Source organism: Phalacrocorax carbo, chromosome 13, assembly GCF_963921805.1.
Source record: "Phalacrocorax carbo chromosome 13, bPhaCar2.1, whole genome shotgun sequence".
Taxonomy (NCBI): domain Eukaryota; kingdom Metazoa; phylum Chordata; class Aves; order Suliformes; family Phalacrocoracidae; genus Phalacrocorax; species Phalacrocorax carbo.
In genome coordinates this window covers 14,890,321-14,916,499 of record NC_087525.1, presented here as the reverse complement: position 1 = coordinate 14,916,499, position 26,179 = coordinate 14,890,321, and the positions used below count along the sequence as shown (strand labels likewise).

At 42.0% G+C, this 26,179-nt stretch overlaps 1 protein-coding gene across 8 annotated transcripts in view; it reads left to right on the top strand.

Moving 5' to 3' along the window:
* ZMIZ1 (zinc finger MIZ-type containing 1) overlaps nt 1-26,179 on the top strand; it is a 358,482-nt gene that overhangs the window by 163,974 nt on the left and 168,329 nt on the right. Inside the window, exon 1 of one of the 8 annotated variants that reach the window (XM_064464895.1) lies at nt 9,797-9,818. The exons of the other annotated variants lie outside the window; for them this stretch is intronic. The gene's annotated coding sequence lies outside the window, so the exon portion shown is untranslated. Of the gene's footprint in view, nt 1-9,796; nt 9,819-26,179 lie in introns of those variants that run through there. 8 annotated transcript variants of the gene reach the window in all.

The window sequence follows — 26,179 nt, the reverse complement described above, 5'->3', positions numbered from 1 at the left end:
CTCCTTGGAGTGAAATAAGGAGATAGCACTGATTAAATGACTGACGTGTCAACTGAAAACATGATGTTTCCTGTTTGAAGAGTTTTAAAACATTGGACTTGAGTTTGGAAAGCTGGCTTTCCCTTCAGGAAGTGTTTGCTCCCTGCTGCTCTGCGAAAACAGTGGAAAAGAGAAATCTTTTCAAGTCAGTTTCCACTGTAAATAGAAGAACAACTTATAATGCCTAGTTTCCATTTTCCTCTTCGTTGTTATTGCTGGGGATCTCAAAAATCCCTATTTTCTTTTCCTGAGCGACGCCCACAAGGTAACCAGATAAAAAGTTAGGAAAAGGCTTGTGGGAGAGCAAGAGAGAGGGAAGGAGAGGAGGGAGAGAGGGGAAACGTTTGGACTTTGTGGATCAAAGCAGTAGACAAGTTTCTGTGCTGTATGTTTTTTGGAAATGTTTGTGTTGGTAAGAATCTCTTTAAAATACCTGGTTCGGTAGTGGCCTTCAGTGGAGATACGCATCCCTCCTGACACATTGCACTTAGTTTTAACATAAGAGGTAGGTAGAAAAACCTAGAGTGTAGATGTGAAGAGTGAAGCATGTCTATATTCAAAGCAGCCTTTCGTTAAGAACTCTGTTCCTTGTTTCTGAGAGTGGTGCGGATCTGCAGCGCCGCTGTGGAGGGACCCTCGCCGCCTTGCAGACGTAGCCTGCGTGGCCAGTGCCCAGCACATGAGAGGAGGCAGAGAAAGTTGTTGCATTGGTAATTCTGCCTGTCAGTGTTAATGAGCGCTTGCTTTAAAAACAAGCACATAGCCACACGTCTTAATTGTGCTTTCAAAGAGCCCCTTTGCTTAAGGAAGCAGGGGGAAGAGAGAGATGCTCTTGGGTGTCTTACTAGGGAGTCAGTAGTGTCCAAATTGCCATTTTGCTAGGAAAAAGTACGAGCAAAACATTTATTTCTGAATTATTCTCGGTAGAGAAGGTCTTAAAGAGTAAAAAAATGCAGTTGCACCGTTGATTAATTTGCCCAGCGCTGTAATTATTGTGAAATATCAACGTAACTTTCGTTCTTTCCCTCTTTTAGTTGCACATCGTGGTTTTACTGGTACTACCGAAACCCTGATTGTATTACCCTGGCATTCTCAGGGACTGTTAAGCAGGAGTCTTCTCTCTTTTGCTCTAAAACTCATCTAAATGGAAAACACATTGTCTTCATTATATGCCAGTGTTGAATGAACAGAGTTGCCATGGCAACAGCCATCTGAGGCCTTGCTGATTTCAGGCCAGTGAATGGGGTAGACAAACAAAGTACCTTCAAAACCAGAAGGGAACAATTGCTATTCATTCAAGCCAGGTTTAAGATCAGCAAATGTCTTTAGCAAAAGAAATGCAGATAAGAAAGTATCAGACATGGCCAGAGAAGAATAACAGAAAATTATCATAATCTTAAACTTTCTGCCTGCTGGTGTAGCATGAAAGATGATTCTTAAGGTAAAAAAATTTAGGGAGGGCTGAAGAGACAAACCACAATTTGCCCACAGCCCGGCGTAGCGGTGCAAGCGTCAGGAGCCAACGCGCGGAGTCTTTGCGGCGCTGGCGGCCGTGGGGACGAGCGCCCGAAGGACGGGTGGGCAGGGCAGGAGCACCCCACGGGCACGGGGGACCACGTCCCCACGCAGGAGGCAGGGGGGAAGGAGTGTCTGGCGTGTCGGAGGTTATCATCGAAGAGCAAAATGACACGACTTTGGTTGTGAGCCTCCAGATCACTCCACGGCGCCTCAAGGTAGTCAGGAGCCCCCGATATATTTGTTTCACCATTTTGTTGCTCCTGTAAGACTGTAAGGCAGCTTTATGTATGACACCGTTGACATATTCAACATAAAACCCAGTTAGACTTAATATATATTCACCTAAAATGCCAAGAAACTGAGTGTGAAATGTTTGCCATGAATTAGATGAGGCACATGTATGTGTGTTTGTCTGGTATGTGGGACTGTGTTCTTTCTCCTTAGTCTTACACAAAAATGTAAATAATAATTCTGCAACTAAAGTATTGTTTCTGATCTCAGTGTTGTCTAACGTGTAGAGACACAAAGAGGCAGAGGCAAGAAAATGAGCATACGCAGGTTGCATATTGTGTTGGCCGCGTGCTTGTAAGGTTTCTTTTGAGAGCGGTGGGGCGATGAAGGGCTCCCTCCTGGCCCCTGCGCTGGATCTGACAATAGCTGTCACGTGCAGAGGCTGCATTGCAAACAGCCGGCACGGCAACGGGAGGAAAAGGGCAGGAGCACATTCAGCAATGGGATTGCTTATGGGAGGCTGTGTCGTCTTTCACCAAAGTGAGCGCTCCAGGTTGGAGGCTACTGCCTCCAGCCATCAGCTGGATCGCTGAATCCCAGCCTGGGAGGTCCTGGAGAAATTCTTCTGGGTAGTTGTTTTTGTACGTTAGGTAGCTCAAGGAAAGGAAAGCTGCAACAATAGGATAATATTGGTGGTTCTATATATGTAAAATATACGTTATATAAACATACACATAATGTTATAGATAACAAAAATAATATAATAACAACAAGACGACACACAGCTTGCTACTGTCCAGGCACATTAGTCAATGTGATAATATAACCTGCGTGCTGTACCAGCTGGGGAGTTAGAGCCAAGGTGCCCTTGTGAGCAAGAGATCAGACCCCTCGCTAATAACAGGAAAATTGTTATCCTGGGAAGCTGGTCTCGAAGGTGGAGTCTGTCAAACTTCACCTGTTCTCAGTACTATATTTTATATAGGCTGTGCATGGGAAGAAAGGGTTATAATAATTAGTGATCAGTTCAATTGTCAAGGAAACTCCTTTAACAGTGATGTAATACTGGCAATATGTATCATCAAATCATCAATTACACAGTGTATATTTTCAGGCTGTGACAAAGGCATATTCCTGTGCTAATCACTCTTACAAAATGGGAACGGTGTAACAAGGTGAATTTCTCACCGGTAGAGTTTCTGTTAGTATAACTGGGTTTGGGTTTGGGATTTGTTGTGGGGCTTTTTTTTTTTCAGAATGGGGAGAAATACTTAAAGTACAAGCCTGTGTTTTACATGAATTTACATGACTTTGGACTGAGGAAATATTCAGAGAATAATGCTGAAAATACTGTAAGATGAAACACGGGTCACCTCACCCTGAATAAAAACTGATTTTCTGGTTGGTTATGAATAGACAAGATGGAGAAGATTTAAATCCTGGCAACAAGTGTACTAGTCAGAAGGGTAAAGAGAAATTAAAGACTGATGTATGGAGTTTAGAAGACAACTAAATGGGAATGTGGCGGGGAATATGAAATAAGGAATAGTGTGGAGGTGAATCAAACATCTTGTAGTCTCTCTTTGTAGCATAAGAACAAGGATGGGTTTGCTGAAACTGAATGGCAAAAGGCAAACACATCTAACACAAGTGATGAATAACAGAGAATGCCGCCACTGCGAGGCCAAGAGGGTAGGCACATTCAGAAAACTGTTATTAATTTTGTGTGTATATATATGTGTGTGTGTGTTTTATATATACACACACACCAATTTAAGCTTCCACGTGAGTTCCATTAATTAGATTTGTCTCCTTCTTAGTCAAACACATACATTAAGTTGTGTCTAATTTATAGAAAGCAAAAACTTCTTCTCACTTCTATAACGGAGGCTATTGCTGGGTTGTGGGCTGCAGCCTGCGATAGGTGTGACTCCTGACTCCGATGGCTCTGAAGATGCGATGCCGCAATAGCTTCCTTTCTGCTTTAGCTTCTGAAAGTTGCCAAGAGGCGCACGCAAACGAAGGGTTTTATTGTCTGGTTGGTGATACCATTATTCTATGAAAGCACACAGGCTTTGGATCTCCTCTTGTTTTATCTAATGCCACCGAGAGTGATCCACAGCTGTCGGTGCAGCGTTAGACCGGGATTTGCTCTGTTGTTACAATATGACCAATTAGCAGTCTGAGCATTGTCCCGTGTGAGAATTTTTAGGCACTGAGAGTGGGCGTTTTGGATGTGCGCTTCCAGCTATATCTTCTGAGTTTCATTAAGTTTGAACGGATTTGAGGTGTTTATCAAAAGCCATAGACGTAAAGCCGACGTTTGTACATTTATCTTATTTAGACTGTGATTAAGGGTGTGTTTGTCTCTTACTTCCAAGGAATTAACAATCATTCTGAAAAAGCTGGTTTTAAACACAAGTGTGTTACTACCTGGCTCTAGAGGCAAGGTATGTAAGTTGGTGCAAACGGGGTTGTGGTTCAGTCTGTTGTGACACCTGGAACAGGGTTATAACTTGTAGATATTTCCAGCATAACTGTAGGGTTTGTTTTGGGCCTGTCCCCGCATCTCTCACACAAAGTGTTACCCCTGTGACAAAGCTGTACCGAGAACCAGCGTACGTAATCCCTTTCGTCATCATTTGTACATCCTGGGAGAAGTTACACATTTAGTCCATGGAAGGTAGGTGAAATGCACGGGACAGCTGTCCTGTGGTCTAGACCACATCATTGCTCGTGATGTGAGCTTGGAAACTGGAAACCCTGAAAGTTCCTCAGCAGCGGTGCTTACGCAGCATAGTTAGGCCTGCCTTTGCCAAAGCTTTCCTCACCCCCTGTACAAATGACTAACGGGGCTCAGGACTGTATCTTCAGCAGTTCATGCCTCCTACTTGTGTTTTCCGGCGTTAGCCACTTCAGTGAGCTTAAGCCTCATCTAATACAAAGCCAGAGTACAAAGAAATAGTGTTACAGGTTGAGGAGCTGGGTAGGATGATGGATGTGTGCCTCGGAAGCAGTTGTTAGATATTCCATTTTCCTGTGTGGGATCTCGGTTAGATGTGGAGCTTGTAATTCAGTAGCTTCACTGAAAAATTACTTGACTAGATGAAATAGTTATGGGCAGCTTTTGAGTGCTCTGCTTTTTTTTTCATGTTTTAGCAGGGAATTAGTTACCAGATTTTAGAATGTTTTAATGCTTTGGGCAATAAGCAGCAAGAATAGTAAAAAGAATAGATAGTTAACATGGAGCAGTTCTAAACATGAGAAGTTTCTCCGTCTTTTTGCCAACGTGACCTGGAGAATGAAGGCAGTGATTCTTTTTAGCAAGGCATGCTGAGTATGCTCCAAGAGGCACAGCAAGCGAAACAATTGAAAACGTGGCAGTAAGATCACTTTTATTCCCTTATTGCAGTGACATCCTGTCTCGTTTGGTTGCCTTACTGCTTCAGTAGGGTTCAGTGGTTTCCATGTCATGTTCCAGTGCACTTAATCCCGAGGACACTCAGGAGGAGTGTCCGGAGAGGAGCCCTTTCTGAAGAAGGGAAGGCCCTGCTAAAGCATCATCGTCAAACTTGTTTGAAATGGAAGAAAGTTGCTCCTAACTCTTCAAAGCAGGCTGCCGTGTCCGGTCCCGAGAAACTTGTGATAGGAAGAGATAATCTGGATCATTGAAACGATCCTTCTGCAGAAACAGGCAGCCATGTCATTATGCTTCACTCAGAGGCACCAGGGGATTTACTTTGTGTATCGTACTCCTGTCTGATCCATCACAGAATAAAATGGGAGCTGGTAAACTCTCTTGTTGTCTCTGTATGGTGACAGGAGCCATGGTTTCATTGCTTAGGTTCTAGGAGGTGACACTGAAGACGTCAACCTGCGGGACATTTTTCAGTTCTCTTTTCATATTATCCCAGTAACTTGTGAGTTTATTTTCTAATATCACAGCTAGTAGAGGACCTTAGGATATGCTTTACGTGTAGAGCATAGGAGGCTTCACAAGAGTTTGTGGCCGGGTTGTGCCTGGCTGTCTTGAAATACCGCATTGCTCCTGTTCCCAAAGGGGCAGTCTGAATAAACAAGGTATGGGAGCGAAAGAAAAGTGTTTCTCTGGGATTATGTTGTAGCCTGGGGATGAAGCTGGAAACATAGCGTATCCATTCAGCCGCAGTGAGTGCGAATGCCTTGGAGACCACAGCTCATTAGGAAGCCGCTAGTCGGGTGGATTGTGTCACAGACGGTGAAGGGTAATGGGATGGGGATTCCTTCTGAATGGAAAGGAGGCTTTTCAGTAAGGAAAACTAAATTACGTGGTGGCCAAGTGGCTGGCATGGCCTGGGCGTAAATGCTAATGTGCCGTTATTCTGCAGGTGACCTGTTGGTGGTTATCTGGACAAGCAATGAATAGTGGAGTTGTCCGTTCTCTTGAAATGACCCATTTTATCCTGGAGGCTCCTTGACACTGTCATAGTGAAGACGTTGCCCATTGTTGCCTCTTCTCGGTCGTCTCTGGCATGTAGACAGTAACTATGTTTTCTTACTTACTGAGACCCCTTCTAACTTATAATATTGACTCATACTTTCACCCCCCAATGCACTTTTGTGTGTGTGTGTGTGTGTGTGCCTTGCCAAACACAGGTGTAATCTATGAAGGACAGTTATTTCCTAGAAATTGCATTACTGCCTTCAGCTGTGGTGAAAGAAAATAATTGGAGTAGAATTTATTTTCCTTCTACCTGAAGAAAATATACTTGGGTGTGTGTCAGTGCTGGGTGAGAATTACATAAACTGCTATTTATTGTGACTTTGTGAAGAGACTAGAGACTATGTCCTTCTCTCTTTTTTTTTTTTTTTAAATGAACTTTGTGAATAAGAATGTTTGCCTTGCTTTTTGTTTTAAAAATATTAATATTTAATAATAGTAATATATATGAATTACAGAAAGCATCCAAAAGCATGCTCCAAATAAGATAGCAGTGAGAAACAGTGCGAGTTGCAGGGTAGAAGAGAGCACACTCGTGTTTCCCAAAGTGGTGTCGAAAGCTCTTGTGGTAAACTGTGACAAGGAGAAGTATCTGATTTGCGAAAAGCACAGCTTCACGACAGTTGCAATATGGGAATTGTTGGGCAAGCCTGAGCAAGCTCCTCCTCCTGTGAAGAACATCATCCTCGTGTTAACGTTCCCAAAGATACGTACGCACGTACATGCTCTAAATTGAACAGAGCTCAGATAACCTCCCCTGGCAGGGAGGAGAGCCAAGTTACTTTCTGTCCAAAATTTTTCAAAGCTGATGCTTCAGGCTATCTTCTTTGGGCGTCTGACATCTTCCTGCTTCATTGTTGACTCCAGCACAACACTTACTGTGAGGATCAAAACAAGGTAATTATCATCTGATTTCAGTGGGACTATGCAGAAGTAAAAATACATGTATGTGTAGTGGAAAGAAAAACATTTTGGACTGAGTCTATAAAGTGTTAGCATTTTGAGATACTGTCAGAAATACAAGTGTAATAAAGGAATTAAAAACAGGCAGCAGAACAAAAGCTAAGAAAGAGTTTCTTATCAGTATCAATATAAAGAGTTTCATTAAGATAGCTCTACTAATGCGCTTTGTTTGCAGATACCAAATCCTGCAAGAAAATTACAAAAAAAATACGTATTCCCTTTTGTTTATGATAATATCAGTAAAAACCAGTGTACCTTTCCAGTGCTGTCACTACCAGTCTCAACACTTAAAAGCCCTGGTGGCTTTTCAAGCCGGTTGCGTGGAACACGTTAGCACTGGGTGGCGTAGCCGTGGCGTGGCCGTGGGCACGTCCGCTACCCGTCAAGCGGGAAGCTCTGAACACCTCTGATCATCCAGAAGGCTACTGATACTGAGCAGTGCGGCTGTGTAAGCCCCAGATGTGCGTATGCTCCTGTACACCTCCAGCTGATGCTAAAGCAAATGGGAACCAGCCTAATAGCTAAACTTAAATCAAATTATAAATCATTTTATTCAATTCTGTTTCCATTAAAAAATTAATTTGGTTCAGTGATAGGCATGTGACTGCAAGCCCTGAAGACTGAAATGCTCTTTATCTAGACAGCAAGCACACAACTGCCTTGACCCTTTCCTAGAGGGACTCTTTAATCTATTAATTCAGTTTTTATGCCCATTCAGTTCTTGACCTCTCTGACTTAACTTCCAGTTAGTGGCACTCGTGATGGTTGTCTCTGTGACGGAGACACCTGCCCATTAACAAAGGGACTGAGCTGAACAACCTTTCTCCTCTCATCTAGGCCACTAAACAGGCAGATGGTGACAACGTTTGGTCACCACTGATTGGGCTTGCATTTGAACCCGCGACCTAAAGGTGAAGGCCGCTGTATCCTATTAGGAATATGAGCCATCAAATTTAGTTTTAGTTTTGATACGTAGCCCGGGATGTGTGTGAAGTCAAACACTTTACAAGTAAGTGAAGGAAAACATTTCTCCTCCATCTGTTCTTTCTTTTATTGTTATATGTTGTAGTTAACTCTGTTAACTCTTCGAGTTAGCAGCCTCTTGCTTAAAGTGTGCCGTGTTAGTGAAAATAAGCTATTAACAAAAACACAGCCCAAGATCCGATCTCTGCAACAATTCTTCGTTTTCCCGTTTTAAAACACAACCTTTCTTATTCTTTTTTTTAATTATTTTTGTGCTCTCCATACTCCTGCTGTCATTTTTGCTTACATAATTAGTAAACAGTTTCCTGAGAGATGGTTTTTCCTCTTAAACAGCGTCCCCTGCGATTCCCTTGCTACGTGCTCTCTGACTTGCACGCCTACAGCACAATGTGACTTTTTCTTCAGTGTTGTTTTACCTATCGGTCTCCTTAAATTTAGCGTGTGCATAACTATCCATCTCCAATACTGCACCATGATTTCCATTATTCTGTGGCCTCTAATAAATAATTTGCCCTGTCCGTTTCCGCTTTGTTTGTAGGCCAAAAGATCATGGCTTTCCACTCCTTTCTTGAAAACCCTCAGTCAAACAGGTCTGGGGAATAAGTGCTACTAATCCACAACTTCTAAAGTATGAATATGTTTCTCTTTAGATATAACAAAGATGGATATGCAAGTTATTTAGCCCTACAAAGAACTGCCGTCACAAGCTGACAGAAGGAGGTCTCTAATAAGTTAAAAAAACACCCTGAGGCTTGCGCTGCAAGCACTGCTATGGGGGACGCTACAAGAGTCACAGTTGCTTTACGTTGCTGATGGATCAGCAGTTTTACAGTGTGAAACAACAGGACGCAGAATTTCTCAATCTGCCTGTTTGATCATGTGCGCTGCGTTTTATCTGCTTAGGTGGTGTCTGGATCTGTTCATTTCCAGTTTTAGTAGTTCTAGTCTTCTAAATACGAGCACCAGACTAAAGCAGGATGAAAGATTAGAGGCGAGCATTTCAAAGCATATAATAAGAGGGCAGATATTGTTAGATGAGTTTGTGTTTGATGTCTGTTTATGAAACTCTTGCTCATGTTAACTAACGCTGCGCCTGAGCCGAGGCACTCCCCGCTCCCGAGCGGATAGCCCTTCTGTAGCGCTACAGCGGGTACGCGGTGGGACCTTCTGCGGCTGCGTTAGTCCTGGGCTTTCCCTCACCAGCCAGCCCATGCCCGTTTTGTGGCCCAGCGGTGTTGCCTAAACCCACACAGTCTGCTCGTGCTTTCCCATGCTCGATGTTGCGTTGTGGGAAGCACGTTATAGTAATTACACTCCCGACAGATCAGACCACCTATGAAGATAAAGAAGTGCTAGCTGACAACTGCTAGTCGTACACGCTCCCTGTGGAATCTCACTAGAGGGCACTCCTGGTTTTAGCATTAAAAAGATTCTCCTACCAACTTTTTTTCCTTCGCTGGTGCTGGGGCAAGCTATCTGAGTGGCTTCGGAGACTCCACCGTGACTACGGAGACTGATAAACCTCTGAAAGGAAAATGTCTCACAACCAAGGAAGTCTCAGGAGGTGCTTTCATAGGAGGAGAGAATTGAACCTTAAAAGATTGTAAGTGTAAATATATGGAGGCATCCTGGGCTGGAGGATTTAGAAATGGTATTTTGCGATCCAGGGTGGGTTTTAGGGTTTTTTTTGTGGTTTTTTTTTTTGTTTGTTTGTTGTTTTTTGGGTGTTGCTTGGGGGTTTTTTGTGGTGGTGTGTTTTGATTTTTTTTTAAAAAAAACAAAAAACGTTGAGCTCTGGAGTTACTAACTATATTGTGATGTAGAGGTCTGTAAGGGAAGCAGTAAGGCAATCTTTGCTGACTTTCACATGGAGCTTGCTGTCTGAACTGTTACGCTTGCACTGAGCAAGGACTCAGCCTTCCTGCTTCCTTAATAATTATTGCCCACAGTTGAATGGTAACAGGAGTAACCAAAACGCGGTCTTAGCGGGCAGAAATGGCATTTGGTGGGGAATTCAATGTAAGAACAAGTCCGAGCTGCTAAATTCCGAAGTTCATCTTAAATTGTGACTAAGGGAAAACGGGGTTTAGAGTGCCGTTAGCACCGGAATTCTGAGTTTTTTGGAAACAAATCTTGAGCTTTCAAACTCCCTAGGAATGGCTAAACAATGGAGCCTTTTTTTGTTTAATAACACAGCTCGTCCAGATGTCAATAATTAGCTAAACCAGTGTATCATCTTGATTGCCCAGTGGTTGGTAATCAGTGCAGAGCTCGAGGCTGCTTTGTAAACAGCAGTTGGTGTAGTGCAGCCGGCCGCTTCTCTTCAGAGGGCTCGCAGCTCCTGCAAAGCTGCGCAAGGACGGCTCGCCAGCCAGCCACCAGCAACCGAGAAGCCCGAGCGTTATGGTAGCAAAGGTGAGAGGAGGTGGTGGCCTGTCTGTTCCTGGGAATTCATTACATGCCTGCATGTCCCGAGGAGGGCGATAAGGAAGATATGTGCGAGAGATTTGCAATTCTGTTTACTTTCGAAGTTGTAAATCAGTAGCAGGCTCTTCTATTAAGGCTATACCAGGGCAGACAAGAATGTGCTAATGGTCCTGCCCAGTGTCAGGTTCTCCTTTCTCCCTCTAAAAATTTGTGTTAGAATAAACTCTCTGATAAGGACAAAGAGCCAAAGTAATCTCAGTGTCTTGTAATATTTTTTTTTTTAATAATTAAAGGTGATAACGCATCATACCGGACTCTAGGCTTGTTTTTTTTCAGGATATTCATCTAAGTGGGCATTTGTAATTTGGCTTGGTGTAAAGCTGAGAGAGGTGTACTTAATTTAAAGAAAACACTTGTATTGCAGTGTATACTTCATCTAGATACTTTTATGTTACCTGTGTGACTGGACTAATTGGGTAGTTCATAACTTTTATGAATCTATTCCCATAACGCCCTGGGAAAGTGCATTATCCCCCTGGTCCACTGCTGTTGAAGAAGTGCACAGGAGACCCTATGGCTTGCCCAGGCTTCCGTGGGGGGAATGATGGAGGAGTGGAGTGCAGCTTCCTGGATCCCTTGACTCCAAATGAAGTCCTCCCATCTTATTATGTGTGAAGAATATGTACATTTGCACGTGTTAGGGTAGAGAATGGGGCTTATATAAATTACTGAATATATTACATAAAATATCCACGTCCTACAAAACTCAAGCCTCTGGAAAGGTCTCTTTGCCAAAGCAATTTTTAATGATTTTTGGAAGTGAGAATACTTATATTTTACTAACGGGCAAGTGGAATGTACGGTAACATATTTACATACAATTTACAATAAAATATAAAAAATAGGTCTTATTAATTATGTAAGAAACAATTCTAATATTTTCGTAGTGAGAAACCAAGAATCGTGTAATAAATCAGGACTTACTTTTCAGATACTTTTAATTCTATCCACATTAATGCACTTCGTAACATTAGCACACAATTTTCAGAAGCATCGAGGTAATAAAAGTTTCATTTACAAAAATGAGGCAGGGACTAAAGAGTTGGCATCATCTGCCAAGTCAGTGAAGACTCTGGTTTCTTAAGAAATGATCTAGGCGTGCTCTGTAATCAGTGGGCAGCAGTGGGGATCTGCAGGGAGCAATTTGTGCCACCCATTTTTGACACGTGTCTTAGCACCAGACAAATCGTCCTCTGAAAGTCCTGCTCGCCATGGACTGTTGGTGGAACCTGGGCGGTTGGCGTAGGCCACAGCCTCTCGATTAGATGCTAATGTTACGAATCCGTGCCAAAGTCGTTTCTGAAAATGTGAAAGTAGAGTTGTCGGTCCTTTTGCTAAGATGGGAGAAAAGTCAGTAACTGAACCAAAAGTTTCTTTTCTCTTTCTCTGTGCCTTTCTTTCTTCTCCTTTTCCGTGCAGAAATCTCTAAAGACCCTAAAAGGATGAGTCATCCGTATGACCATGAAACTATTGAAATTAAATTAAAGTAATAAGCTTAAATTTTTTGAAAGGTTTACTTGCTCTTAAAATGTGTTTTGACACAAGCATGTGGAAATGGAAGACTGGTGCTTTCTACCATGGGCTAAAATGGTGAGGAGATTTTGAACTGTGTTTTTCACTGTTTACTTGTTGTTGGATTATGGATGTATTATCATATATCCCCCCCCCCCCCCAAAAAAAAAAAAAAAAAAAAAAAGAAGCTTTTTCAATTCTATAAACCACAAACTGTCGGGTCTATTCCATACTATGCACTGCCTAACAGTACACACGTTAGGTGCCTGTTCCAAAGTAGAAGCCAAAGATGACGGTGGATCTGTATGAGCTGTAACCCAGTCCCTACAGACCTAAATTAATTACACAGCTCAGCAAATACTAACCTTACATACAAAGTTAAATGTCTCGTGGCTGTTTCTGAAGGGGGAGCAAATGCTTTCATTTTTCTCAGCTGTTGTGGTACTTGTGTATAACTCTGCAAGTAAAATTAGTTTTTCCCCTGATTTGTGTTTTTCCTTTCATATCGGACAAAATATTTATTGTTTTCTTTTTCTAGCAGAGCTTGAAATTAATTTTTAACTACATTTCTCAGTGCAAAATCCATGACCACAGTGCTTAAAGAGAGAGAACTGTTTATTTTTAGCTGAGGCTACAGAGCACATAAAGGTTTTGACATAGATTCCAGGTCTGTTTCTTTTTTTTTTTTTTCAAAGCCACTGGTGTATATGCATTTTCTTTAATTGCTGTTTTAAAAACTTTAAGTAACCAGCTCAAACCTCAGATAATTACATATATAGTACTCCAATTGCAGTAGCATGAAACAGTATGCTATTTTGCTATATTTAAATTTTCAGTAGTACCATATCATTAATTCAATTTTTTTTCCCCTGGAACTTTAATTACTCTGTGTGCGGTTTATTTATATTTAAAGGTCTCTATGATGTTTTATCAATAAAGCTATAAGGATTTGAAGGAATGAAGAGCTCTTAGTAGTTTGACTGTCCTAATTCTCCTGTAAAAATACAGATTCTTTATTTTTCCCAAATGACTTCAAAGGGAAACTCGCTCAGCCCCTGAGACAGAATCCCGGGGGTGCTCAGGATTTGGTAATCTCTTGATGTTTGTTTGGAGAGTTAGGGCTTCATTCTGTTGATGCAGCCTGCCCGATGATAAAGACTGTGTAGCCAAAACGCTGCCCAACAGTTGACAGCTCCAGTCATGATCTGCGTCTTGATTTTTTCGCAGAGTTTATCAATAGTTATTGCTTTTGGGTTTGTAAGTGAAAATAACGCCAACGTACAGAGATCAAGTATGTGCTGCAAAAGCAGACCCTTTGCATGGTAATTTTTCTACCTGTAATTTTATTTTAAGTGATAGCTGCTTTTTATCATGGGTTTTAAAGTGCTCTTTATGACAGGTTTTATGGTGTTAGTTTTAGGAGGAGATACTCCTCTCTCTGTTGACTATTAAGTATCACACAAAGAGCATCGTTCTGCGTCAACAGTGATAGCTAGTGGAAGGAGGAAAGATTACAACTTGTGAAGAATCGGTGTTGAAAAACAGCAATTCTTGATGAAGAAGAGTAAGTGTTGGAATGCTTCCAAGGCGGGGGGAGCTGAAAAGGAATTCTTCATGACGAAGAGCATCTTTGTAAAAATTAGGTTTTGTATTTCTATTGATCAGAGTAAGCTGGATGGTTCCAGGGATAATTAAACCTGGGACAGAAAGACAGCTTTATGGTATTGTGCCTAGTTCATCTTTCACCAAAAATCATTATCTTAAAAACGAATATTTACATTTCTGTTCAATACTTCTGTTGGGAAGCATAGATCTGTAGTAACAGACTTATTTTGAGACCGGTGCAAACAGGAATTGCATTGCCCTGCAAATTTCGGACAGAAACCGGTAGTAAATTATCTGGCTGTAGGAACTTTGTGCAAAGCGTCAGTAATTAAGAACCGTAAAAGCCTGCAGCCTGTGTCTTTGACTGTGGTTTATGCTACTGGATGCCGCAGTGTTGAGGATTTCAAGCTGAAAGATCTTAAACCCGATTTCAGAAAGCAGAGATCACCTGTCTTTTAAGGATGAGTCATGTCAAGAAGTACCAAATTTGGATACTTGAACTCCTCCAATATTTCTGATATTTTGCCCTGGTCTGAGCAGCAGTTAGATGTGTACTTGGTCTTTGAGAAAGTATTTTACCCTGCTAAAATTGCTACAACTTTTTTTTAAGGAGGAAAAGTTTAAGCGTAATTATTAGTAGAATCATGGTGCGCATCTTTGTAGGCTCCCTTAGATGCAGACAATGTATTCTTATTAATTTTTTGAATATTTGATGCAAAAATGTAAATTACTAAAATACTCTGCATCAGGTCTTCCATTTAGCATTATCCTTTCACACTGCGGAGTAAACTAATGAATTACAGCGTGATTACATAGCACATAATTAACTTTGTAATTAATATGCAACTGCCACTTAAACTAAAGTACTGCTTATAAAGATGTACGGCAACAGTAAATCACAGGTCAGAAGTAGCACTCTGGAATTTTCAAAAGAATGAGAGTAAATGCAGAATCACTTACAGCAGCAGAGTAAGTTAATTAAAAAGCAGATTAATTGTGAATGTCCTGTTTAATTTTAAATACCTTTGCTATTTCTTTGCCCTGAAGAAAGAACAAGTTTAAAGCCAAACTCATTCATTGTTTTCTTAGATGACATATTTAAAAATGAGCAGTTGTTTAGCTTTAAACTGTCCTGGTTGTGATTAGGAGTCGGTTAGTATTCCTTCCTTGTCTTGCTGTGTAGGAGGGTAGGATAAAACCAACTGCCTTTTACTTTGAATTAATTCCAGCTTTCTGCCATGGTCTTCTTTTCACATCAAGTCAGTGAAACTAAGTTAGCCAAACCAACTCCATCCTTTGTCCTGCTGATCTGTTTCTAAGGAAGATGAGGATTTGTGCTGTGCTGTCGGAACCAACGAAGAATGAGGCCCAAGTTCGGTTACCTCAGACAAACTATTTTTTACAGCCGTTGTCCCCTGGTGCTAGCGTTACCAGCAGCGGTGCTAATGCCAGAGGCCCTCGTGCAGACAGACCGCACGCTTCCGCAGGCATCCAGAGCCACGCGTCGGTAAAATTGTGTGTCTTACTGCAGGTGTAATAGCCAGAGTCCTTTCCCTTCCCGCACCCTTCTCCTTTCCATCTGTCTCTGTGTGAAATGCTGCAGGGAACTACAATCCCCAATGCGGTGTGGCCATACTGTCTTGGTTCAGACTGTGCTTGATAGATGGAAAGCACCATTTCACGTGGTACCAAACGCAGCATGCTGAAGGTTTGGTTTTATTTTCAAGTGGTGGGGAAATTTTAAGCATCTTCACAATTTGTTTTCATGAAATACCATACAGCATTAATACATACTCTAACAGCCTTGACAAGTACATGTGGCGTTGGGAACATTAGCATAGAATAAAACCAGATGAAGTTAGTTCCTTGTGTTCTCCAGGCAGCATTCACAGGAGGGGTTTTGGGTATCAACTGTCCCTCTTTTCTGTACCGTGCCAGCCTAGAAGTAGAAACGGACACACACTGGAGAGCTCTGTACCCAGCGGCCCTGGGGAACTTGGTGTTACAGCTCTCCAATACCTTCCTGACCAGCTGAAGATGATGGAATACAGGAACCAGAATGTGCAAGTGTGTCAGATGCCGCTGCATGCTATTCAATACTTCAGCGTAGTCCCCTTGGTTGGCTTGATCTACTGTTGGGTATATCCTGCTTAGTGTCTAGTTAAAAGAAATTAAACAGGATATATATCACAATCAGTAGGAAATGGCTACCCTAAGCATATAATGCATCTTTTAAAAGAATTAATATGTTTTGTTAATGTCTCTTTTGCAACCCAAACTAATTTTTTGTGTTCAGCAATACATGACAAACAGGTCTAACTTTAGAGCTTTTATGCTTCTGAAACGCTTTGATTTGTGTATTCAGTATTCACGGTGCTCAGTATAGTGTTGGTTGCTTCATCCACATTATGCTTTTTCTTTTTTTTTTTTTTTTTTCTTTTTAAATGGCTAGCTGAAACTTCTGACCTGGAACAGAGAGTGATAGATGCCTCACAGTTGCTCTTCATTCTGGATAGATAATCATCCAGGCATAATTATGTGCATCTCTTAGTACTCATGAATACCTACTGTCTGCTTGAATAGCTGGGAGGGAATATACACTGCCCTTACAAATCCTTCAGAATTGGCTTCTGCTTGTATTGTGTTTAGGGAAAAAAAAATCAAACAAAAAAAACCCAACAAAAACAAACAGAAAACCACCCAAAGTAAAAATCAGAAATCCAGAAAATTTTCTTTTCTGTTTGCTGGCTTTGTTTATCTTCGTTGGCCAGCTGCTCAGCAGGCTAGTTACTGTGAAAATCGACAGGTAAGAATACGTATCCTGAATCACTCCCCAAGAATGAAAAAAAATTATTGGAAGTAGGGCATGTACCATAAGCGGAGTCTAACCTAGTGGAACTTGCAGGGAGTTTTGTCATTTGAGTTTCATGTGTCACTTAGTGGGTCAAAGGATGAGAAACAGGTCAGTTTTATAATCATTGGATTTTTGCTTCGGTGGCTCAATGGGGAAATGAAGCTTTATGGGAGGTGTCTTTTTTCTGAAAATGATGTGCGGTATGTTCTTGGAGGTTCAGTTCTGGGCATTATGAACAGATGCTCCTGAACTAATCTCAGCTGTCACGTTTCATGCATAAACCCTGGGGGATTAACCATATTAGGATCCCCTGAAAGTACTCCTAGAGATTTAGCTTAATACTCTCCCAGGGAAGCATCCCACCTACTAACTTGACGAATACTTCCAGGCCTTCCCAAAGGCCTTCTCGCTAATGCTGATGCAAATAAGGCCAGGGGCGAGATGACAAAAGCAATAAACTGCAAAGCAGCGGAGCTTTGAGATGGCAAGTAAAAATCATGTGGCCTCGAGAAGTTGCAGTGGTCTCAACAGAAGTGAAATCACGAGACGATTTTACATTAAAAATGGAGAGTCAGCCACATCTGATGCAGGAACTGATGCAGCTCCATAATAATAATTGAGTTGTAATAGTTGGGGAAAATGCAGATAATTTGAATTATTAAAAAGTTGATTCCCTGTCTATCAAATGGCCACCTTTCTATTTTAAACATTTCAGTGACTGTTCAGAAAAGCTTTTATTTAAAAATAAATAAAATCAGTAATAATTAACAATTCACGGTTGTCGAAAACCAGAGGTGCTTGTGATGGATGCTTTGGATGAACTCTAGCAGAATCCACAACTATGTTTTTAACAGTAACAATTTTCTCTCACTTGTAATACGTGTAATATATTGGGGTCAGATGGGAAAAAAAATTAGAGAACAGATTCCCTTAGGCCTCCATTAGAATGAGTTCCTGTCTAAACAGAAGATGAGGGAGTTTTGCTGCAGTTCTCCTCCATTTACACGCATATTTTGCAATGAGGTTATAATATATGTTAATATTATGCTGATGTGGGCAGCCAGCTCTAGCCAATAGGTTAAAATTGTTCGGTTGTTTGTCTTTCTGACAGATCTTGTCTCCATGTCTAGCAATTTATATGACCTTCCAACTTTGGTATTTGCCTTGCCAGCGCGTATCCTTCTACGTACCAGCCTGACGAGGCAGCCCGTGCTTCGCTGAGCCTGCGGGGAGGCCCGCTGGGTCATCGTCGCTGTTAAATGCTGCTTTGTTCTGTTGAGTGTTAAATTGCTCCTTCAGTTCCTGAATGTGTTTTGTTAAATGAATGTTTGAAGCTGATATAAAAATTAAATTTCTTGCAGGTAGGGACATGAAAATATGACCCAAAACACATCATATTTCCCCTTATTCTCCCTTTATAATTTAGTACATGGGATGATTCATAAAAACCTAGGCTGACGCTAGGCACGTTCTGCACGATCGATGAATTAAACTGCAGAAAATCCCTGTTTCTGGAACAAATCTGCTAAATATCGCTTGTGTGAACTTTTCTCCCGTATTTTGTAACACTTAGGATTTGTTGTTCACTCTTGCAAGAAAGCGTTTACATGCATTTGTATATAGAAATTGTTTCTTCCCTAGCATTTCATCCTGTGGCATCCGCGCCTGTGTGCTTATATATGTGTTTGTGCGTGTTAATTTAATCAAAGCCTTATAAATAGCAGCTCAGTCAGGTTTCACAAGGAAAGAGGCTTATTCAGAAAAAAATTTATGCTGGGGAATTACTTTTCACAGGCCAGTCAGCGCTCAGGACCTTTGCTTCTTACACCCAGCAGAGGTTTTCTTCCCATAGCTGTGTAGTAGCAGCGCAGTTGCTGCGCAGGCCGCTAGTAATTCTCAACTCTGGAATCTCAACTCTGGAACTGGTGTGGTGTATCAAAAGCACTTGCATTATGATACCGAGGTTTAAAGAAACTTGAGTTGCAGGTCATGTAAATGTAAACCAGTCCTTTCTAGAGTTTCGCACAAGTCTCTAAACAGAATCTAAAACAAGGAGGAGAGTGAAAATGGCACCCCCGATACACTGAATCCGAATGGCTGGCAGCAGTAAACTAACTTATGTCCTTAGCGGTACTTGAGAGACTTGAGAACAAATGAGAGTCATCCCAGGAAACAGGTCTCTGAATTGGTTTTAAACCATTTTAGAGAATGAATCTCAATTCCAAACATTGGCTAGAAACAGAATAGGACAACCTACAGGGTTTTTTTGACATGTCCTTACGACAGACGAGGAAGGAAAGACTTGGGTGTTAGGACACTGTCTGGTGCATACGTGAGAGGTTCAAAATAATTGCCTGCGGTGTCACCTTGGACAAGGCACCTAGAGAACACACGTGTGGGCTCCTGCAGTGCGTCTCCGCGGCAGAGGAGACCCAACTGCCAAAACTGTAATAAAGAGCCAGTTTGGCTCCCTAGACTAAAGCCAACCTTTGAGTAAAATACTTTCCCACTTAACATTTTTGAAGAGAGTATTTTTTTTTTGTTGCTCAGCAGTGGAAAAAAGTCACAACATTGCTATATGACATCATATGCGTCCCCATGAGTTTTTTTCAGGCCTATTGGAGGCAGTAAAAAGGAAACTTAGGTGCAAACTGTGTCCCTTCTCATGGAAAGCAAAATGGGAAGAGGCTTGAAAATGGTCAGCTTGTTCAATGGATTTATGACACTTGCAGGTGGCTGCAGGTCATCATTCTGTGGAGCCGGGATCCACAGACTTGACTGTTACCCACAGCATCATGGGATATCTTCAGGGGCCGAATCAATCTTGCGAGGAACTAATGCATCGTATTTTTACAGTTACAGAATTGGCGTTTTGGGGTTTCCATTTATTTGTGTGTTTATTGTTAATGAGCTTAAGATGGAATTAATGTAGGTGATTAATAAATGCTCTTCTTTTTACTAAAAATCTTACAAAGATCTTTATCATGCTGTAATGATTGCAAAGGGAAGTGATTAACTGTGCTTAACTTACACTCCACAAACTTTGTGGCGGGGTCTTTTTTTTTTTCTTCATGTATACTTTTTTTTTTTTGCCTTTCTTGCCAATACAAATGGCTTTCAATCCACATCTTTTTGTGTCTTTCTGGGCAGGCCCAGGTCCCCAGTTCTTCAGGTTAGGGTTCTGTCTGCACATCATGAGGCTTACTCCTGGCTTGCGCGTACAGCTTGCTTTCTGAACAAAGCCTTCTGGAGTCAAGAAGGGGTTCGTGCCCTGATTTTGTCCTGCTGTATGGACGGTCGTAGAACTGAATGTTTCAGTAATACCTCTGTATTTGAGCTGGGAAGAAAAAGACACAGTTGTCAAATAATTCTTCTGAAGAAGAGAAGTAGTAGTTGAGAAGAACTTGGAGGTTGTGCTTTCTCCCATGGTGTTTCACAGAAGTAGGAGGAGATTGCATCTTGTTGCGTCTGGCATCATAGATATCCCATTTGCCCGTACATCTCCGGTGTTCGCACCAACCTGTAAAAAGGTTGGTGAGTTCTGTTCTCTTAGACTTTCCTTCTAAAGTTATTCTTATTTGCCTGCAGCTAACTTCAGGACTTGTTTAGTTGTTGCCGCTTTGGTGCTTGCCAATAGCCAAGAAGTCAGCTGTTGGTGGAAGACTTACGTGGGTGTTTGCCTGCTTCTCCTGCTTTGTACGGTCAGAAAGGTGAAATTATAAGCTGAGAAGCATAGAGATAAAAGACAGAGCGCTGCATTATTTAGTAGTTTAGTGTCTGCCTTTTTGAATACCACCATTGCCTTAGGAGGAAGAATTGCAACTGCCTAACTCCTAACCAGCTGTTAGACAGCACGGAAAGGTACAAGAGCAGAAACTGCCTCATCCAGGACTGGTGAGCGTCTGAATGTATTATAAAGGACAGCGGAGCCAGGTTCAATTTTTGGCCTATGGAAAAGGTAGGAAAGGGTGGCTCAAAGAAGTCCTGATTTTGAAGTAGCGCAAGGTAGCAAGATGGTGGTTGGGAAGGAAAAGCTGCTGTTTACTATATGATTCCTTCTTCATGGCTTGATTTATGTCAAGAGAAGCAAAATGAGAAAAAATAAAACCTCTCACATCTGGTACTAGCTGTCCGAATCTGTTCCCTTACCCCAGATGGGACAGGAGCGAAGGGGCTGCTCCTGCAGCACGGCCGGTTTTGTGCGAGCCTGCCCTTTCCTTTCATATCCTTTCTTGCATCAGCCATGCAATAGGCAGGAACCTTTTTAATCCTGTAATGTGGCATAGTGGGCACCTAGGCTTTTTAAAAAATGAATCATCTTTCAAAACATATCCTTCCAAATTTCAGATTTAATGAACCCCAGTTATTCAGGGGAGAAAAGGTGCCAAAATGCAGCCATTCAAGGATGACAAAAATCAGGAGCCAAGGACAAGAAGTTGGATAGAAGTGGTTTTATTCTCTGCAAGGTTTGAAGTCGTCACACCATGTCTCTTCTTGAGTTCATCAGAATGAAAATGTGGTGTATCGGTCTGTGTTCCAAGTACAGCCACTTCTATATACCCACCTTTTCAGAGGGGATACTTGTTCCCTTTTCAGGGGAGCTGTGCATTATTTCAAATAAGACGTTACACCCACTCCTGCCTGCTGAAGGCTTTGCTGTACAGTTGCTCTGCCAGCTTTGTATGCGTGTCGCCAACACGTCACGTTTGATCAGAATGAAAGTCGCTCCAGAGTATGTCTAATCAGGCAGGGCTTCAGAAAAACTTGAAGGCTATAAAGCTGACCTCCAGAGTCTGTAGTGTTGCCGTTGGGAACAAAGAAGAAAAGTGTGTAGCTTTTTGAGATCTGTTAAACTGTGCCGTAATAACCATTTAAACAAAAAATAAGAACGGAAGGATATGAGTAGAAGAAAAGAAAATGCCATCTGGACTTAAACTGCTTTTATCCAGATGTCATCTGGGTGTGCAGTGTAAGTTTATCAGGTTAATTTAATTCTATATTTGGAAGTCCGGCTGAATGTTGGGAATTTTGTCTTGAAATCAGAGGAAGGGTAATACTAGGTGTTTTATCCTTAACTTATAGCAGTGCATACTTTAAAGATTTTATTATATCACTTGTCATTCTTCATGTTAAACTAGCATGGGGTAACTCCAGGCTGGATTGTGATTTGTGCTAGGTGCTTTATGTGTGTTTGGAGGAGCTAGCATCTGCCCTGAGGAGGTCTCGATGTAATTGGAAAGCCAAAGGAGCTGAAGAAGTGAAGTGTTTGGTGGTGGTTAGTCCAGAGAAGAGCTCCGGTCTCTGTTCACAGGGCTGACTTTGCCCTGCGGTTATGGGAAAAAGCTTCTGGGCAGATACTCTGTAATAATGAAAAACACAAGACAGTCTAGGTGTCTTAATTTATGGACCGCACTGTAATTCATTAAAGATAGTGTTTCTGTCTGTAATAAAAATGGGAAGTCTGCCTGCTTCAGTTTGTAAGACAGTTGCCACTCATCAGTTGTCAGGCTCACTCCTGGCCCGTTCCAGTCGAAAGAGCAGTGGTGATGATGGGAACTGTGCCTTCCTCTTCTTACCAGGCGATACCATGTAGATTCCTAGTCCTTTCCATCATGGTTGCTTTTGTTCAGGCCCAATTTAGCATTTGTATAGTTGCTGCTTTCAAATACTTGATAGGATTTTGAAACACCTGCTCGATATCTGTGTTGTGTTCTGCCAAATGCCATTTCAGCTTTCCTCATGCCATCACCTGAGGGCGAGAGACCCCGTGGAGGCACAGCTAGCAGAGATCTGTGCCCTCAGAAGTGCTACTGAAATCTGTTCTTGATTATCCCACGAGGTTTGTGAACTGAGCAGGTGACAGATCTTTAGCCGTGGAATTCACTGATCCTTTGAAAACTGAATTGTCTGTTAAGGTTCTTGGTGAAATGAAACGTTTCTTGGCAAGTGTAAAATTCTCTTTATTTGCCTGTTAAGTAGATCTGGGCCACTGGCAATTTTCAAAGACGAGTTTCTAGATACAGAGGTTGTCTCAAGTGGTAAGGCAGTGAGAAAACAGAACGGGGCAGTGCAGATGATCATGGGTGTTTCAGTTAAAAGTCTTTCTCGAAGGCAGGAGACTTTGCTATGTAAAGCTCCTGCGGTGTTTTGTGATCTAGGTGGTGTCTAGAAGAATTTCCACCTTACTAGAATTACGGGCACTTAGAAAACAGGAAAAGCAACGACTACATTATAGATAGTCAAAGCTTTGACTTTCTTGGAATGAAGGCGCTGCAGTTGGAACTAGTTATTAAATGACATTGTTTTCAAAATCAATTCTAGGATGTCAAAAATATTTCTGGGCGGCTTCATAAAGTTTAAGTAGCAATGGATCTGTCACTTTGGTCGTGTTTCAGGTGCTTGAATATTAGCTGTTGAGACTAACGTAAATAGCAGTCACATTTCAAGCCTCCCCGTATCTTGTGTTCACATGATGCTTCACTGTGTGTGTACAAAAAGGTTTTCCTTGAGGGATACACAGTCATTTGTTTTGCTTCTCCAATCCTAGATCATTTTACCCAGACTGTAAGCAAGGTTTCTTATCATTCAGGGTTTCGTAGTGACTTGAAATAGTGGACGTTTGTCTGCAGGACAATTGAATAAAACCAAATACCTTGGGTTTTGATGTATATTCTGCAGGACCAGAAGGATTAATATGGATGGTTCTCCAATCAGCTGGCTTAAGATGAAGGTGATGAAATGGACTATAGAGCTCACCAAAACTGCAGTTTCATGGTGTCTAGATGTCCAGTATCTTTAGTTTAAGTTATTTTAACGAAATGGTACCCTCCAGCACTAAATTGTCATAATTCAAAATAAGTGGAGTGTTTGAGCGAGGGAGCTTTTGGGTAGCCACTGAAAGCAGTGCACACTATGTAATTTGGCTGCCAGCGACTACTCTTGTTTCTCTGGCTACAAAAATTCACAGCCATCCAATTTCTACCTTCTATCTTCAGCTATATTTAGCCTTTCCAGGTTTTGCTGGTGGTCCTGCAATATATCTCGCTTCCATTCTGGGAAGCTGGGTAAATCTTTACTTAAATTCCATCAGAATGGACCAGGATAATGGCAGATATCGAAGTTATTAGTGCCTGTGTCCCAAAGCATCTATTCAGTTGCTCGGTTCTCTAGAGACTTTGCTAATTGAGGCAATGCAGCTTTTCTTCCTCCTCTCCTTCCCTCTCCCTGAGTGATTTTCTCCAAAGGAGTGATGCATTCCCTGGTGGCTTCCCAGGAATCATTGGTCTTGGGAGCAGTTCTCACAGGATGAAAGAAAAGGTGAATAAATCTTGTGTTTATAGACCATAAAGAGGAATTACCGTCTACTTTGGCTATATGCCTTCTTCACAAAGCTAAACTTACGGGGGGCGGAGGGGGGGGGAGTCCCCATCTATCTTCATTCCTTTATTGGGAGCAATATAGCTTGGGGATGGGGGATTGTTACGTTCTTTCTGTTGCCACCCAGTAATGAGGAATGTAGGTTGCGATGATGGAGTATCACAAGAAGAAATTGGCAATTTCCTTCAAATGCTACGGTTCAACTTCCAAAACATGCCTAGTTTAATCAGATAAGTAAGAGGGCATTCAGTGTCAGAATGCAAATCCTTCTCATTTCTAATTCACAGTGGGCTTGAGATGTTTCTTGCTAAGAGTGTTTCTTTGGGCTGGCCCAAGAGGTTTTGACCTCTGTTTGTTATATAGCAGGCTGTCTGGTTCGAGGGAGATGTTATCGGAGCATAGCAAACAGAAAATAGCATCTTCACTTTTTGATAGGTTATTGTTAAAAAATATTTGCTGCTAGTGCCGTCTCTTTTTCCATCTTTCTTTTCTCCTGATTCTGAGACCATCTTTGTACAGATTGATTGTGTTCTCACTGTTTCCTCTGGACCTTTAGAAAATGCTTAAATTAGGTTGTCTTCTGTAGCTCATCTTTCAGGTTTTAAGCAAATAACTTGGATAAATATGTCCAAACCAGTTGGCTTTCTTTAGTGGCTGATAAATGTCTAGCAAGAGCAGGAAGAAGCGTACAGCTCATAGACATCCTTTGTAGCAACTCTACAGGCTCAGCCCCCAGAATGCATGTAAGCCAGATGATGTTAGCAACACTTCATGCGTATCGCAGTATTCGATAGGCAAACACAAAGAATTTTCAACAAATACTGCAGATCTTACCACAGAACCTCTGAAAGAAATGAGCTTTCATTAGGTAAATAAGCGAGCATAACATGCCAGAATGCAAATCCTTTTCAGTTTTTCTGTTCACCTGATTTCCTCGGCAGTACTCGTACTGAGCCCGAACGGTGGGTAGAGATGCTAGGTTCTTCTTGCTCTAGGAATTTGCAATTTATCAGGAAGGGGATTTTTTTTTTTAACAGCATTGTTGTATGAGTGATCAGGGACACAGGTTATGAAATTATTTGAGTGCAACACTGCAAGCTTTTAGGGATGGCTCATTTGCTTGTAGCTGTCCCGATGAGGATTAGCATTTCTTACCTGCAAGCTACAGTACGTTTAATAAGCCACTGGATCAGTGGATTCTGCTGTGGAACTGTCAATGTTTGTTCTAGCAGATCTGTCTATATTGAAGTGTGCAAAGCCTCTGAGAGCACTACAGCAGGTCTGTCAGCCCTGGCTCCCCAGGAGCACACTTCTACGCACTTTTGCCTTTAATTTTGTGTTATTACCTCTTGCTGTTTTAAACTGCAGTGTCCTTTTCCCTCCTTGCTCTCCCTAAAGATAACAAGCCGACAGAGCTCATGGCACTAGGAGCTGGGTGGAATGCAGGGAAACCAACCTTGTAATATAAGCATGCAGCAGGGCAATTACCCGAAACTGGGATCTGCAGATGCTGCTCTGGGTCTGAGGAAACGAGTCATTTCAGCCAGTGGGCTGGAGGTGAGAGCTGCCAGAGCAGCAGCTTTATGGTTGGCACTGGCTGCTGATCACCTTGTCCATGCTCAAAGGAGCACTCTCCTTAGCTAGAGGTGTGGTATTTTTATGTCCCTGCAATCCCGCTCCTAGTGGTTTTTTTTTTTGTTGGATTTTTTTTTTTCTTTATGTCTATACTTCAAGCATAGGTCATATCCCAGTGCCGTGTGGCGCTTCCAGCTAGCCCTACCACCTTTGCTTTTGTCATCAGGCTGCAGATGTGCTTCATGATTGAACAACTTCTGCGCACTGCCGCTCCTCCTCCCAGAGGAGTCCAGCAGGCTTGCTTATGCAAGCTGTCATGCTGTCTTTTTTTTTTTTTTTTTCAAAAGCATGTGTGGGTTTGCTTTTGTGTGTATCCGGCTGGCTGTTCATGCCTGCATATAATAGGCTCTGTATATAAAAATGTTCCCTAGCACACACGGCTGCGGAAACAGCTTCCTTAAACCCGACAAAACTGCCAGCTCGAGCCACCATAAATTACAGGCACCCGCTCCCACCTCGCCGAAGCTGTGCCTGTTGGCAGCGCGCGCACGCTC